Here is a 16,448-nt window from a genome sequence, read left to right on the forward strand (position 1 = left end):
TGAACTGAAAGAGAAAGCAAGAAGGGCTTTCTATGCCATTAAAAAATCAATCCAAATAGGAATCCCAATTAGCATTTGGCTCAAAATTTTTAAATCAGTAATTGAACCAATTGCACTCTATGGCAGTGAGGTGTGGGGACCGCTAACACAACAAGAATTTGCCAAATGGGACAAACACCCTGAAATGCCAAGAGAGGACCATAAAGAAGAATATCCTCAGTCAACTAGTGATGCGCTATCAATTACTCATAAAAGACTGAGAGTTAGAAGAGTAACCAAAGGCTTTTATTAACAACAGAATGGAGGTCTGCCTCGAGTGGTCGACCGGTCCAGGATACAAGGGCTGGGGAGCAGTCACCTTTATACTAGGACCTGTGGGAGGAGTCAGCCGAGGCATGTCCAGGCATGTACACAGTGGAATACAAACAGGAATACAAACAGTGGTTTACCACAACTAGTCCTGGGACTCAGTGAAGTAACTACTAACACTAACCAGCCCCAGGACAGTGACAGCGTAACACAAAGAATTCGACCCAACACAATCGTCACTAAGCAAAAGGGAAAATATCTGTCATATTGGGCAGAAACAACAAAAACCCAAAACAAACTCAATTGCTACTTGGCCCTAAACAGACAATACAACATGGCTGATTACCTGACCATGGTAAAGGATAGCAAACTGAGAAAAGCCTTGACAATGTACAGACTTAGTGAACATAGTCTGGCGATCGAAAAAGGTAGACACAGGCAGACCCGGCTACCAAGAGAGGACAGGATATGCTCTCACTGCAGTCAGGGAGTGGTGGAGACAGAGATGCACTTCCTCACAGCTTGTAGAAAATATCAGGGCATAAGGGAGAATTTCTACCCAAAATTCACAAAAATATGCCCGGAATTCAGAAATTTGAATGACGACCAAAAACTCCCATATCTACTAGGGGAAGAGAGAAATTGTGTAACCTTAGCGGCACACTATGTTACAGCTTGCCATAAACAGAGGGACAACCACTAAATATAAGAAAAGAGTATATACAAATTATATGAATGTATATTTATACACTCAGGGATATGTATATTTATACACTCAGGGATATGTATATTTATACACTCAGGGATATGTATATTTATACACTGTATGGATAGATCTGTATTTATGTGTTCAACCCTGAATGTTTTTCGATGCTTTGGCAACATAAGATGTACCTTGTCATGCCAATAAAGCGATTTGAATTTGAATTTGACTCCTTTGGGCACCACAACCAGCATCCTAGAGGACCCAGTGCGCCAATCCACCCCACCCGGCACAGCAACCGGAGGTGGGTATCTGGGTTAGCGGGGGAGGGTAGAAGGCAACACCAAAGACCCCAGGGCCAACAAACAAAGGTGACTCAAAGGGGGCCCCACAAGACTCCCCCAGCCCCACGACAGATATTTGGCCTCCTCCTATCCTTCCATTGCTTATTCTGCTTCCCCACCATATCCTGTCCGTCAGTCCACTCCCCTTATATACTTCTCTGTCCTGCTCCTAGTACCCCAACTCCAGTCATCCTTCCCCTACCCCTATCCTTCCATCTCTCATGCTTTCTCTCCCCTCCCCATTCACCCTCCATCCCCCACCCCTTATATCCCGCCTCATCGTATTCCTCTCCCCTCTCCAACTCCTCCCCATCACCCATTCATCCCCCCATCCCCCTCATTTCCCCAGCACCCCCTCATTTCCCCAGCACCCCCTCCTCCCCCCACATTTCCCCTGCCCCCCTCACTTCCCATCTCCCAACCCTCCTGTCCCCCTCACGCCCTCTCCCCCACCCCCCTCCTGTCCCCCTCCCCCACCCCCCTCACGTCCCACACCCCCCCACGTCCCACACACCCTCACGTCCCTCCCCCCCCACGACCCCAACACCACGTCCCCCCACCCCCTCACGTCCCCCTCCCCCACCCACCCCCCTCACGTCCCTCTCCCTCCCACCCCCCCCACGTCCCTCTCCCCCCCCACGTCCCGCTCCCCCCACCCCCCCCCACGTCCCTCTCCCCCCACGTCCCTCTCCACCCACCCCCCCCACGTCCCTCTCCACCCACCCCCCCAGTCCCTCTCCACCCAACGTCCCTCTTCACCCACCCCCCCGTCCCTCTCCCCCCCACGTCCCTCTCCACCCACCCCCCCACGTCCCTCTCCACCCACCCCCACGTCCCTCTCCACCCACCCCCCCACGTCCCTCTCCACCCATCCCCCCGTCCCTCTCCACCCACCCCCCCCACGTCCCTCTCTCCCCCCACCCCCCCCACGTCCCTCTCTCCCCCCACCCCCCCAAGTCCCTCTCCCCCCCACCCCCTCACGTCCCTCTCTCCTCCCACCCCCCCCAGTCCCTCTCCCCCCCCACCCCCTCTCCCCCCACCCCCCCAAGTCCCTCTCTCCCCCACCCCCCAAGTCCCTCTCTCCCTCTCCCCCACACCCCCCCAAGTCCCTCTCTCCCTCTCCCCCCCACCCCCCCAAGTCCCTCTCAATTCAATTTTTTCAATTCAATTCAATTCAATTCAAATCACTTTATTGGCATGACAAGGTACATCTTATGTTGCCAAAGCATCAAAACACATTCCCCCCAAGTCCCTCTCTCCCTCTTCCACCCACCCCCCCTCAAGTCCCTCTCCCCCCCACCCCCCCTCAAGTCCCTCTCCCCACCCACCCCCCCACGTCCCTCTCCCCCCCCCACGCCCCTCTCCCCCCCACGCCCCTCCCCCCCCACCCCCCCTCACGTCCCTCTCCCCTCACGTCCCTCTCCCCCCCACCCCCCCACATCCCTCTCCCCCCCACGTCCCTCTCCCCCCACGCCCCGCCCCTCTCCCCCACACGCCCCCCCACGCCCCTCTCCCCCCCCCGCCACGCCCCTCTCCCTCCCACGCCTCTCCCTCCCACGCCCCTCTCCCCCACACCCCCCTCTTCCCCCACACACCCCCACGCCCCTCTCCCCCCCCACACCCCCCTCTCCCCCACACCCCTCTCCCACACCCCCCTCTCCCCCACACCCCCCCACGCCCCTCTCCCCCACACGCCCCTCTCCCCCACCCCCCCTCTTCCCCCACACACCCCCACGCCCCTCTCCCCCACACCCCGCTCTCCCCCACACCCCTCTCCCCCACACCCCCCTCTCCCCCACCCCCCCCCCACGCCCCTCTCCCCCACACGCCCCTCCCCCACGCCCCTCTCCCCCACGTCCCTCTCCCCCACACCCCCCCACGTCCCTCTCCCCCACACCCCCCCCACGTCCCTCTCCCCCACACCCCCCCACGTCCCTCTCCCCCACACCCCCCCACGTCCCTCTCCCCCACACCCCCCCACGTCCCTCTCCCCCACATCCCCCCACGTCCCTCTCCCCCACGTCCCTCTCCCCCCCACGTCCCTCTCCCCCACACCCCCCCACGTCCCTCTCCCCCACACCCCCCACGTCCCTCTCCCCCACACCCCCCCACGTCCCTCTCCCCCACACGTCCCTCTCCCCCACACCCCCCCACGTCCCTCTCCCCCACACCCCCCCACGTCCCTCTCCCCCACATCCCCCCAATCCCCCCACGTCCCTCTCCCCCACACGTCCCTCTCCCCCACACCCCCCCACGTCCCTCTCCCCCACACCCCCCCACGTCCCTCTCCCCCACACGTCCCTCTCCCCCACACCCCCCCACGTCCCTCTCCCCCACACCCCCCCACGTCCCTCTCCCCCACACCCCCCCACGTCCCTCTCCCCCACATCCCCCCAATCCCCCCACGTCCCTCTCCCCCACACCCCCCCACGTCCCTCTCCCCCACACCCCCCCACGTCCCTCTCCCCCACACCCCCCCACGTCCCTCTCCCCCACACCCCCCCACGTCCCTCTCCCCCACACCCCCCCACGTCCCTCTCCCCCACACCCCTCTCCCCCACACCACCCCACGTCCCTCTCCCCCACGCCCCTCTCCCCCACACCCCCCCACGCCCCCACGTCCCTCTCCCCCACACCCCCCACGTCCCTCTCCCCCACACGCCCCCACGTCCCTCTCCCCCACACGCCCCCACGTCCCTCTCCCCCACACGCCCCCACGTCCCTCTCCCCCACACCCCCCCACGTCCCTCTCCCCCACACGCCCCCATGTCCCTCTCCCCCACACCCCCCCACGTCCCTCTCCCCCACACCCCCCACGTCCCTCTCCCGCCCCACGTCCCTCTCCCCCACACCCCCCCACGTCTCTCCCCCACGTCCCTCTCCCCCACGCCCCTCTCCCCCACGCCCCCCACGTCCCTCTCCCCCACGCCCCCCACGTCCCTCTCCCCCACGCCCCCCACGTCCCTCTCCCCCACACGTCCCTCTCCCCCACGCCCCTCTCCCCACGTCCCTCTCCCCCACGCCCCCCCACGTCCCTCTCCCCCACGCCCCCCACGTCCATCTCCCCCACGCCCCTCTCCCCCACGCCGCCCCACGTCCCTCTCCCCCACGTCCCTTTCCCCCACGCCCCTCTCCCCCACGCCCCCCTCCCCCACGTCCCTCTCCGCCACGCCCCTCTCCCCCACGTCCCTCTCCCCCACGCCCCCCCACGTCCCTCTCCCCCACGCCCCTCTCCCCCACGCCCCCCCACGTCCCTCTCCCCCACACCCCCCCACGTCCCTCTCCCCCACATCCCCCCAATCCCCCCACGTCCCTCTCCCCCACACCCCCCCACGTCCCCCTCCCCCACGTCCCTCTCCCCCACGCCCCTCTCCCCCACGTCCCTCTCCCCCACGCCCCCCCCACGTCCCTCTCCCCCACGCCCCCCCACGTCCCTCTCCCCCACGCCCCCCCACGTCCCTCTCCCCCACGCCCCCCCACGTCCCTCTCCCCCACGTCCCTCTCCCCCACGTCCCTCTCCCCCACGCCCCCCCACGTCCCTCTCCCCCACATCCCCCCACGTCCCTCTCCCCCACACCCCCCCACGTCCCTCTCTCCCACATCCCCCCAATCCCCCCACGTCCCTCTCCCCCACACCCCCCCACGTCCCTCTCCCCCACACCCCCCCACGTCCCTCTCCCCCACGTCCCTCTCCGCCACACCCCCCCACGTCCCTCTCCCCCACACCCCCCCACGTCCCTCTCCCCCACACCCCCCCACGTCCCTCTCCCCCACCCCCCCCACGTCCCTCTCCCCCACAGCCCTCTCCCCCACGTCCCTCTCCCCCACACCCCTCTCCCCCACACCACCCCACGTCCCTCTCCCCCACGCCCCTCTCCCCCACGCCCCCCACGTCCCTCTCCCCCACACGCCCCCACGTCCCTCTCCCCCACACGCCCCCACGTCCCTCTCCCCCCACACCCCCCACGTCCCTCTCCCCCACACGCCCCCACGTCCCTCTCCCCCACACGCCCCCACGTCCCTCTCCCCCACACCCCCCCACGTCCCTCTCCCCCACACCCCCCCACGTCCCTCTCCCGCCCCACGTCCCTCTCCCCCACACCCCCCCAAGTCCCTCTCCCCCACACCCCCCCACGTCCCTCTCCCGCCCCACGTCCCTCTCCCCCACACCCCCCCACGTCCCTCTCCCCCACACCCCCCCACGTCCCTCTCCCGCCCCACGTCCCTCTCCCCCACACCCCCCCAAGTCCCTCTCCCCCACACCCCCCCACGTCCCTCTCCCGCCCCACGTCCCTCTCCCCCACACCCCCCCAAGTCCCTCTCCCCCACACCCCCCCACGTCCCTCTCCCGCCCCACGTCCCTCTCCCCCACACCCCCCCACGTCTCTCCCCCACGCCCCTCTCCCCCACGTCCCTCTCCCCCACGCCCCCCACGTCCCTCTCCCCCACGCCCCCCCACGTCCCTCTCCCCCACGCCCCCCCACGTCCCTCTCCCCACGTCCCTCTCCCCCACGCCCCCCCACGTCCCTCTCCCCACGTCCCTCTCCCCCACGCCCCCCCACGTCCCTCTCCCCCACGCCCCCCCACGTCCATCTCCCCCACGCCCCTCTCCCCCACGCCGCCCCACGTCCCTCTCCCCCACGTCCCTTTCCCCCACGCCCCTCTCCCCCACGCCCCCCTCCCCCACGTCCCTCTCCCCCACGCCCCTCTCCCCCACGTCCCTCTCCCCCACGTCCCTCTCCCCCACGCCCCCCCACGTCCCTCTCCCCCACGCCCCCCCACGTCCCTCTCCCCCACGCCCCCCCACGTCCCTCTCCCCCACGCCCCCCCACGTCCCTCTCCCCCACACCCCCCCACGTTCCCCTCCCCCCACGTCCCTCTCCCCCACGCCCCTCACCCCACGTCCCTCTCCCCCACGTCCCTCTCCCCACGCCCCCCCACGTCCCTCTCCCCCACGTCCCTCTCCCCCACACCCCCCCACGTCCCTCTCCCCCACATCCCCCCAATCCCCCCACGTCCCTCTCCCCCACACCCCCACCCCCCCCCACGTCCCTCTCCCCCACGTCCCTCTCCGCCACACCCCCCCACGTCCCTCTCCCCCACACCCCCCCCACGTCCCTCTCCCCCACACGTCCCTCTCCCCCACACCCCCCCACGTCCCTCTCCCCCACACCCCTCTCCCCCACATCCCTCTCCCCCACACCCCTCTCCCCCACACCACCCCACGTCCCTCTCCCCCACGCCCCTCTCCCCCACACCCCCCCCACGTCCCTCTCCCCCACACGCCCCCACGTCCCTCTCCCCCACACCCCCCACGTCCCTCTCCCCCACACGCCCCCACGTCCCTCTCCCCCACACGCCCCCACGTCCCTCTCCCCCACACCCCCCCACGTCCCTCTCCCCCACACGTCCCTCTCCCGCCCCCGTCCCTCTCCCCCACACCCCCCCAAGTCCCTCTCCCCCACACCCCCCCACGTCCCTCTCCCGCCCCACGTCCCTCTCCCCCACACCCCCCCAAGTCCCTCTCCCCCACACCCCCCCCACGTCCCTCTCCCGCCCCACGTCCCTCTCCCCCACACCCCCCCCACGTCTCTCCCCCACGCCCCTCTCCCCCACGTCCCTCTCCCCCACGCCCCCCCCACGTCCCTCTCCCCCACGCCCCCCCACGTCCCTCTCCCCACGTCCCCCCACGTCCCTCTCCCCCCTCTCCCCCACGCCCCCCCACGTCCATCTCCCCCACGCCCCTCTCCCCCACGCCCCTCTCCCCCACGCCGCCCCACGTCCCTCTCCCCCACGTCCCCCTCCCCACGTCCCTCTCCCCCACGCCCCTCTCCCCCACGTCCCTCTCCCCCACGTCCCTCTCCCCCACGTCCCTCTCCCCCACACCCCCCCACGTCCCTCTCCCCCACATCCCCCCAATCCCCCCACGTCCCTCTCCCCCACACCCCCCCACGTCCCCCTCCCCCACGTCCCTCTCCCCCACGTCCCTCTCCCCCACGCCCCCCCACGTCCCTCTCCCCCACGCCCCCCCACGTCCCTCTCCCCCACATCCCCCACGTCCCTCTCCCCCACATCCCCCCACGTCCCTCTCCCCCACACGTCCCTCTCCCCCACATCCCCCCAATCCCCCCACGTCCCTCTCCCCCACACCCCCCCACGTCCCTCTCCCCCACGCCCCCACGTCCCTCTCCCCACGCCCCCCACGTCCCTCTCCCCCACGCCCCTCTCCCCACGTCCCTCTCCCCCACGCCCCCCCACGTCCCTCTCCCCCACGCCCCCCCACGTCCATCTCCCCCACGCCCCTCTCCCCCACGCCGCCCCACGTCCCTCTCCCCCACGTCCCTTTCCCCCACGCCCCTCTCCCCCACGCCCCCCTCCCCCACGCCCCTCTCCCCCACGTCCCTCTCCCCCACGTCCCTCTCCCCCACGCCCCCCCACGTCCCTCTCCCCCACGCCCCCCCACGTCCCTCTCCCCCACGCCCCCCCACGTCCCTCTCCCCCACGCCCCCCCACGTCCCTCTCCCCCACACCCCCCCACGTCCCTCTCCCCCACATCCCCCCAATCCCCCCACGTCCCTCTCCCCCACACCCCCCCACGTCCCCTCCCCCACGTCCCTCTCCCCCACACCCCCCCACGTCCCCCTCCCCCACGTCCCTCTCCCCCACGTCCCTCTCCCCCACGCCCCCCCACGTCCCTCTCCCCCACGCCCCCCCACGTCCCTCTCCCCCACGCCCCCCCACGTCCCTCTCCCCCACGCCCCCCCACGTCCCTCTCCCCCACGTCCCTCTCCCCCACATCCCCCCACACCCCCCCACGTCCCTCTCCCCCACACCCCCCCACGTCCCTCTCCCCCACATCCCCCCAATCCCCCCACGTCCCTCTCCCCCACGCCCCCCCACGTCCCTCTCCCCCACGCCCCCCCACGTCCCTCTCCCCCACGCCCCCCACGTCCCTCTCCCCCACGCCCCCCCACGTCCCTCTCCCCCACGCCCCCCCACGTCCCTCTCCCCCACGTCCCTCTCCCCCACGTCCCTCTCCCCCACACCCCCCCACGTCCCTCTCCCCCACATCCCCCCAATCCCCCCACGTCCCTCTCCCCCACACCCCCCCACGTCCCCCTCCCCCACACCCCCCCACGTCCCCCTCCCCCACGTCCCTCTCCCCCACGCCCCCCCACGTCCCTCTCCCCCACGTCCCTCTCCCCCACGTCCCCCCACGTCCCTCTCCCCCACACCCCCCCCACGTCCCTCTCCCCCCACATCCCCCCAATCCCCCCACGTCCCTCTCCCCCACACCCCCCCACGTCCCTCTCCCCCACGTCCCTCTCCCCCACGTCCCGCCCCCCCACGTCCCTCTCCCCCACGCCCCCCCACGTCCCTCTCCCCCACGCCCCCCCACGTCCCTCTCCCCCACACCCCCCCACGTCCCTCTCCCCCACATCCCCCCACACCCCCCCACGTCCCTCTCCCCCACACCCCCCCACGTCCCTCTCCCCCACACCCCCCCACGTCCCTCTCCCCCACATCCCCCCAATCCCCCCACGTCCCTCTCCCCCACACCCCCCCACGTCCCTCTCCCCCACACCCCCCCACGTCCCTCTCCCCCACACCCCCCCACGTCCCTCTCCCCCACACCCCCCCACGTCCCTCTCCCCCACACCCCCCCACGTCCCTCTCCCCCACACCCCCCCACGTCCCTCTCCCCCACACCCCTCTCCCCCACGTCCCTCTCCCCCACACCCCTCTCCCCCACACCACCCCACGTCCCTCTCCCCCACACCCCTCTCCCCCACGTCCCTCTCCCCCACACCCCTCTCCCCCACACCCCCCCACGTCCCTCTCCCCCACACGCCCCCACGTCCCTCTCCCCCACACCCCCCACGTCCCTCTCCCCCACACCCCCCACGTCCCTCTCCCCCACACGCCCCCACGTCCCTCTCCCCCACACGCCCCCACGTCCCTCTCCCCCACACGCCCCCACGTCCCTCTCCCCCACACCCCCCCACGTCCCCACGTCCCTCTCCCCCACACGCCCCCACGTCCCTCTCCCCCACACCCCCCCACGTCCCTCTCCCCCACACCCCCCCACGTCCCTCTCCCCCACACGCCCCCACGTCCCTCTCCCCCACACCCCCCCACGTCCCTCTCCCCCACACGCCCCCCTCCCCCACACGCCCCCACGTCCCTCTCCCCCACACCCCCCCACGTCCCTCTCCCCCACACCCCCCCACGTCCCTCTCCCGCCCCACGTCCCTCTCCCCCACACGCCCCCACGTCCCTCTCCCCCACACCCCCCCACGTCCCTCTCCCCCACACCCCCCCACGTCCCTCTCCCCCACACCCCCCCACGTCCCTCTCCCGCCCCACGTCCCTCTCCCCCACACCCCCCCACGTCCCTCTCCCCCACACCCCCCCACGTCCCTCTCCCCCACACCCCCCCACGTCCCTCTCCCGCCCCACGTCCCTCTCCCCCACACCGCCCCACGTCTCTCCCCCACGTCCCTCTCCCCCACGTCCCTCTCCCCCACGCCCCCCACGTCCCTCTCCCCCACGCCCCCCACGTCCCTCTCCCCCACATCCCCCCAATCCCCCCACGTCCCTCTCCCCCACACCCCCCCACGTCCCCCTCCCCCACGTCCCTCTCCCCCACGCCCCTCTCCCCCACGTCCCTCTCCCCCACGCCCCCCCACGTCCCTCTCCCCCACATCCCCCCACGTCCCTCTCCCCCACATCCCCCCACGTCCCTCTCCCCCACATCCCCCCAATCCCCCCACGTCCCTCTCCCCCACGCCCCCCCCACGTCCCTCTCCCCCACGCCCCCCACGTCCCTCTCCCCCACGTCCCTCTCCCCCACGCCCCCCCACGTCCCTCTCCCCACGTCCCTCTCCCCCACGCCCCTCTCCCCCACGCCCCCCTCCCCCTCCCCCACGCCCCTCTCCCCCACGTCCCTCTCCCCCACGCCCCCCCACGTCCCTCTCCCCCACGCCCCCCCACGTCCTTCTCCCCCACGCCCCCCCACGTCCCTCTCCCCCACGCCCCTCTCCCCCACGTCCCTCTCCCCCACGCCCCTCTCCCCCACGTCCCTCTCCCCCACGCCCCTCTCCCCCACGTCCCTCTCCCCCACGTCCCTCTCCCCCACGCCCCTCTCCCCCACGTCCCTCTCCCCCACGTCCCTCTCCCCCACGTCCCTCTCCCCCACGCCCCCCCACGTCCCTCTCACCCCCCACGTCCCTCTCCCCCACGCCCCCCCACGTCCCTCTCCCCCACACCCCCCCACGTCCCTCTCCCCCACACCCCCCCACGTCCCTCTCCCCCACACCCCCCCACATCCCTCTCCCCCACATCCCCCCAAGTCCCTCTCCCCCACACCCCCCCACGTCCCTCTCCCCCACGTCCCTCTCCCCCACACCCCCCCACGTCCCTCTCCCCCACACCCCTCTCCCCCACACCCCTCTCCCCCACGTCCCTCTCCCCCACACCCCCCCACGTCCCTCTCCCCCACACCCCTCTCCCCCACGTCCCTCTCCCCCACGTCCCTCTCCCCCACACCCCTCTCCCCCACACCCCTCTCCCCCACACCCCTCTCCCCCACACCCCTCTCCCCCCACACCCCTCTCCCCCACACCACCCCACGTCCCTCTCCCCCACGCCCCTCTCCCCCACACCCCCCCACGTCCCTCTCCCCCACACGCCCCCACGTCCCTCTCCCCCACACGCCCCCACGTCCCTCTCCCCCACACCCCCCCACGTCCCTCTCCCCCACACCCCCACGTCCCTCTCCCCCACACGCCCCCACGTCCCTCTCCCCCACACCCCCCCACGTCCCTCTCCCCCACACCCCCCCACGTCCCTCTCCCCCACACGCCCCCACGTCCCTCTCCCCCACACCCCCCCACGTCCCTCTCCCCCACTCCCCCCCACGTCCCTCTCCCGCCCCACGTCCCTCTCCCCCACACCCCCCACGTCTCTCCCCCACGCCCCTCTCCCCCACGTCCCTCTCCCCCACGTCCCTCTCCCCCACGCCCCCCCACGTCCCTCTCCCCACGTCCCTCTCCCCACGTCCCTCTCCCCCACGCCCCTCTCCCCCACACGTCCCTCTCCCCCACGTCCCTTTCCCCCACGCCCCCCCCACCCACGTCCCTCTCCCCCACGCCCACCCACGTCCCTCTCCCCCACGCCCCCCCACGTCCCTCTCCCCCACACCCCCCCACGTCCCTCCCCCCCCACCCCCCCCGTCCCTCCCCCCCACCCCCCCCGTCCCTCTCCCCCACGCCCCTCTCCCCCACACCCCCCACGTCCCTCTCCCCCACGTCCCACACCCCCCCACGTCCCTCTCCCCCCCACCCCCCCTCTCCCCCACACCCCCCCACGTCCCTCTCCCCACGTCCCTCTCCCCCACACCCCTCTCCCCCACACCCCCTCACGTCCCTCTCCCCCACACCCCCCCCACGTCCCTCTCCCCCACACAATTCAAATCGCTTTATTGGCATGATAAGTTACATCTTATGTTGCCAAAGCATCAAAATACATTTATGGTTGAGCACATAAACGCAGTTCTATTCATAGTGTATAAACAGGTATATCCCTGAGTGTATAAATATACATTCGCATTGTTTATATATATTCTTTTCTTAGTTTACTGGTTGTCCCTCTGTTCATGGCAAGCTGTAACATAGTGTGCCGCCAGTGTTACACAGCTTCTCTCCTCTCCCAGTAGGAATGGGAGTTTTTGGTTGTCATTCAGATTTCTGAAATCAGGGCATATTTGTGAGAATTTTTGGTAGAAATTCTCCCTGATGCCCTGATATTTTCCGCAGGCTGTGAGGAAGTGCATCTCTGTCTCCACTACTCCCTGACTGCAGTGAGAGCATATCCTGTCTTCTCTTGGCAGCCTGGTCTGCCTTTTTCGATCGCTAGACTATGTTCGCTAAGTCTGTACCTTGTCAAGGTTCTTCTCAATTTGTTATCCTTTACCATGGTCAGGTAATCAGCTATGTTGTATTGTCTGTTTAGGGCCAAGTAGCAATTGAGTTTGCTTTGGGTTTTTGTTGTTTCTGCCCAATATGTCAGATATTTTTCCTTTTGCTTAGCGACGATTGTGTTGGGTCAAATTCTTTGTGTTACCCTGTCACTGTCCTGGGGCTGGTTATTGTTAGTATTGTTAGTAGTTACTTCACTGAGTCCCAGGACTAGTTGACTGAGGGTATTCTTCTTTATGGTCAGCTCTTGGCATTTCAGGGCGTCGTAGTGATAGCATTGGGGATTGCTCATTTGTAGGTGATTCCAAAATTTGGTGGCTCTTTTTTGGATAGTGATTATTAATGGATATTGGCCTAGTTCCGCCCTGCATGCATTGTTTACTGTTTTCCTTTGAGTCCGGAGGATACTTTTACAGAATTCTGCATGTAGGATCTCAATTGGGTGTTTGTCCCATTTTGCAAATTCTTGTTGAGTTAGTGGTCCCCATACCTCACTGCCATAGAGTGCAATTGGTTCAATTACTGATTTGAAAATTTTGAGCCAAATGCTAATTGGGATTTCTATTTGGATTGATTTTTTGATGGCATAGAAAGCCCTTCTTGCTTTCTCTTTCAGTTCATTCACAGCCAGTTTGAAGTTTCCCATAGAACTGATTTTTAAGCCCAAGTATGTGTAGTTAGTGGTTTGTTCAATTTTGGTTGTTCCTACTGTGAAATTTATTTTGGGTCCCTGATGTTTGGATCTTTGCTGGAACACAAGGACTTTGGTTTTTTGGGGATTTATTGTCAGGGCCCAAGTCTGGCAGTACGACTCCAGCAGGTCCAGGTTTTGCTGTAGCCCCTCTTTAGTAGGTGACAGCAGAACCAGGTCATCTGCATAGAGGAGGAATTTAACCTTGGATTCATATAGGGTGAGGCCGGGTGCTGTAAATTGTTCAAGTAGTTTTGCCAATCCATTTATGTAAATATTAAAGAGTGTCGGTGAGATTGGCGAGCCCTGCGTCACCCCCCGCCCCTGTGGGAAGTATTTTGTTTGTTTGTCTCCAATTTTAACTGCACATTTGTTGTTTGTATACATTGATTTAATTACATCATATGTTTTCCCTCCTACCCCGCTTTCGATAAGTTTCAGGAATAAACCGTCATGCCAGATGGAGTCGAAAGCCTTCTGGAAATCTACAAAGCATGCGTAGATTTTGCTTTTGTTATGGTGAACGTGTTTGTCAATTAGGGTCTGTAGGGTGAAGATATGATCGGATGTTCTATAGTTTGGCAGGAATCCAATTTGGCTTTTACTCAAGACATTGTGCTCCTCAAGGAAGTTTATAAGTCTTTTGTTTATGATGCTACAGAATACCTTCCCCAGGTTACTGTTTACACAGATGCCTCGATAGTTGTTTGGGTCGATTTTGTCCCCACTTTTGTATATGGGCGTTATGAGTCCTTTGTTCCAGATATCAGGGAAATAACCGACACTCAGAACCAAGTTGAAGAGTTTTAGGATAGCCAGTTTCATTTTGTTGTCTGTGTATTTAATCATCTCGTTTAGTATGCCGTCGGTCCCGCAGGCTTTTCCTGGTCGCAGGTCCTTGAGTTTTTCAAGAAGTTCTTTTTCTGTTATTATGGCGTCCAGCGGGTTTTGGTTATCTTTTATGGCCATTTCTAGCTTTTCCAGTTTTTTGCATATTTGGTGTTGCTCTGGTCTTAGTGTGTTTTTCTGGTATAATTTTTCAAAGTGGTTTACCCATGTGTCCCCATTTTGAATGGCCAAATCGTCGTGTTGTTTTTTGTGTAGTGTTTTCAAGTTTTCCCAGAAACAATTGGAATCAATGGATTCCTCCATGGAGCTGAGTGTATTCTTAATATATTGCTCTTTTTTGGTTCTGAGTGTGTTTCTGTATTGTGTTAGTGTCTGACAATAAGTAAGGCGTAGTTCCTCGTTTTCTGGATGTCTGTGTTTTTGGTTTGATATTTTTCTAAGTTTTTTCCTCATGTTATGGCAATCTCGGTCAAACCATTTTTCATAGTTTTTTGTTTTGGGTTTGTTCTTGCGAGCTTTCAAGTTTGCATTTGTTGCCAAATTATCAAAAATATTGTTTAGTTTACTAACTGCCCGGTTTACGCCTTCTTTATTGTGAGTGTATATGTTATCCAGAAAGGTGTCGAAGAGAGCTTGAGTTGATGCATTGCTAATTGTTTTCTGGTATTTTTCCGTGTCGTTTTTGGCCCATCTGTACAATTTTTTGGTGTTGTACAGTTTACTGGGTTGTGTTTCTATGTTGTTTGTTTCTGTCTTTTTGAGGAACATAGTAATTTGACTGTGATCTGACAGTGTTGTTTGTGGTTTGACTGTGAATGCTCTGAAAGAGGATGGGTCTAAGTCTGTAATCATATAGTCTACTGTGCTGCAGCCAAGAGGTGAGCAATAGGTCGATCTTCCTAGGAGGTCTCCTATGAACCTACCATTGACAATGTACAGACCCAGGTTTCGACAGAGCTGTAGTAGCTGTTTTCCGTTGGTATTTGACTCCCCTCTCCCCCACACGTCCCTCTCCCCCACACCCCTCTCCCCCCACACCCCCCCTCCCCCACACCCCCCCTCCCCCACGTCCCTCTCCCCCACACCCACACCCAGGGTAGGGCAGCACAGGGGGTAACCATCAGGCGGAGCAACAAAGGCAGGCAGGTAGTGCAGGGAACCCCTGCGGACATCCCCCTTTCAAACAAGTATACCGCTTTGGATACTGTTGAGGGGGATGACTCACCAGGGGAAGGCAGCAGCGGCCAACTTCCTGGCACTGGGGGTGCTCCTGCTGCCCAGGAAGGGGGGAAAAAGAGTGGGAGAGCAATAGTGGTAGGGGATTCTATAGTAAGGGGAACAGATAGGCGTTTCTGTGGCCGTAGACGTGAATCCAGGATGGTTTGTTGCCTCCCTGGTGCCAGGGTCAAGGATGTCACTGAGCGGCTGCAGGGCATTCTGGAGGGGGAGGGAGAACAGCCAGTGGTCGTGGTCCACATTGGTACCAACGACACAGGTAAAAAGAGGGATGAGGTCCTGCAGCAAGAATTTAGGGAGCTAGGTGAAGGATTAAGGAGCAGGACCTCAAAGGTTGTAATCTCTGGATTACTCCCGGTGCCACGTGCTAGTAAGTATAGGAATAGGAAGATAGAACAGATGAATGCGTGGCTAAAGGGATGGTGCAAGGGGGAGGGCTTTAGTTTCCTGGATCACTGGGTCTGCTTCTGGGAAAGGTGGGACTTGTACAAGTCGGACGGTTTACACCTGAACCAGGGGGGAACCAATATCCTTGCGGGGAGGTTTGCTAGCACTGCTGGGGAGGGTTTAAACTAACTTGGCAGGGGGATGGGGTACAGAGTGGAGCTATAGTAGGGGGTGATTTACGGCCAAATACAGAGGGAAAAACAAGTCAGCTGGGAAGGCAGAGCAAATATGTGAAGGCAAAAGAGAATATGGCAGGGCTGGAAGGCATTTATTTTAATGCAAGGAGTCTTGCAAATAAGGTGGATGAACTGAAGTTGTTGTTGAACACATGGGAGTACGATATTGTTGCTATCACGGAGACATGGTTGAGGGAGGGTCAGGACTGGCAGCTCAATATTCCGGGGTATAGAATCTTCAGGCGAGACAGAGGGGGGTGTAAAAGGGGAGGGGGTGTTGCAATATTAATTAAGGAGTCAATTACTGCTGTAAGGAGGGATGATATATTAGCGGGTTCCTCTAATGAGGCCATATGGGTAGAACTTAAAAACAAAAAGGGGGCAAGCACTTTGCTGGGAGTGTACTATAGGCCCCCAAACAGTCAGGGGGAGATAGAGGAACAGATATGTAGGCAAATCTCCGAGAAGTGCGAAAATAATAGGGTAATAATAGTGGGGGATTTCAACTTCCCCAATATAAATTGGGACAGTCAGAGTGTGAAAGGCTTAGAGGGTGCAGAATTCTTAAAGTGCATCCAGGAGAGCTTTTTGAGCCAACATGTAGAAAGTCCTACAAGAGAGGGGGCGGTACTGGACCTAATTCTGGGGAATGTAGCCGGGCAGGGTGGAAGTGTCAGTAGGTGGCTTTTGGCCGAGTGACCACCTTAAATCTCA

General features: G+C 63.6%; 1 protein-coding gene across 2 annotated transcripts in view; it reads right to left on the reverse strand.

The window, feature by feature from the left end:
- Positions 1 to 16,448, reverse strand: part of rabggtb (Rab geranylgeranyltransferase subunit beta) — a 231,591-nt gene that overhangs the window by 47,089 nt on the left and 168,054 nt on the right. The window lies entirely within an intron of this gene.

This window comes from Somniosus microcephalus, chromosome 3 (assembly GCF_052327205.1).
Source record: "Somniosus microcephalus isolate GS21.2 chromosome 3, FLI_Smic_1.0, whole genome shotgun sequence".
Classification (NCBI taxonomy): domain Eukaryota; kingdom Metazoa; phylum Chordata; class Chondrichthyes; order Squaliformes; family Somniosidae; genus Somniosus; species Somniosus microcephalus.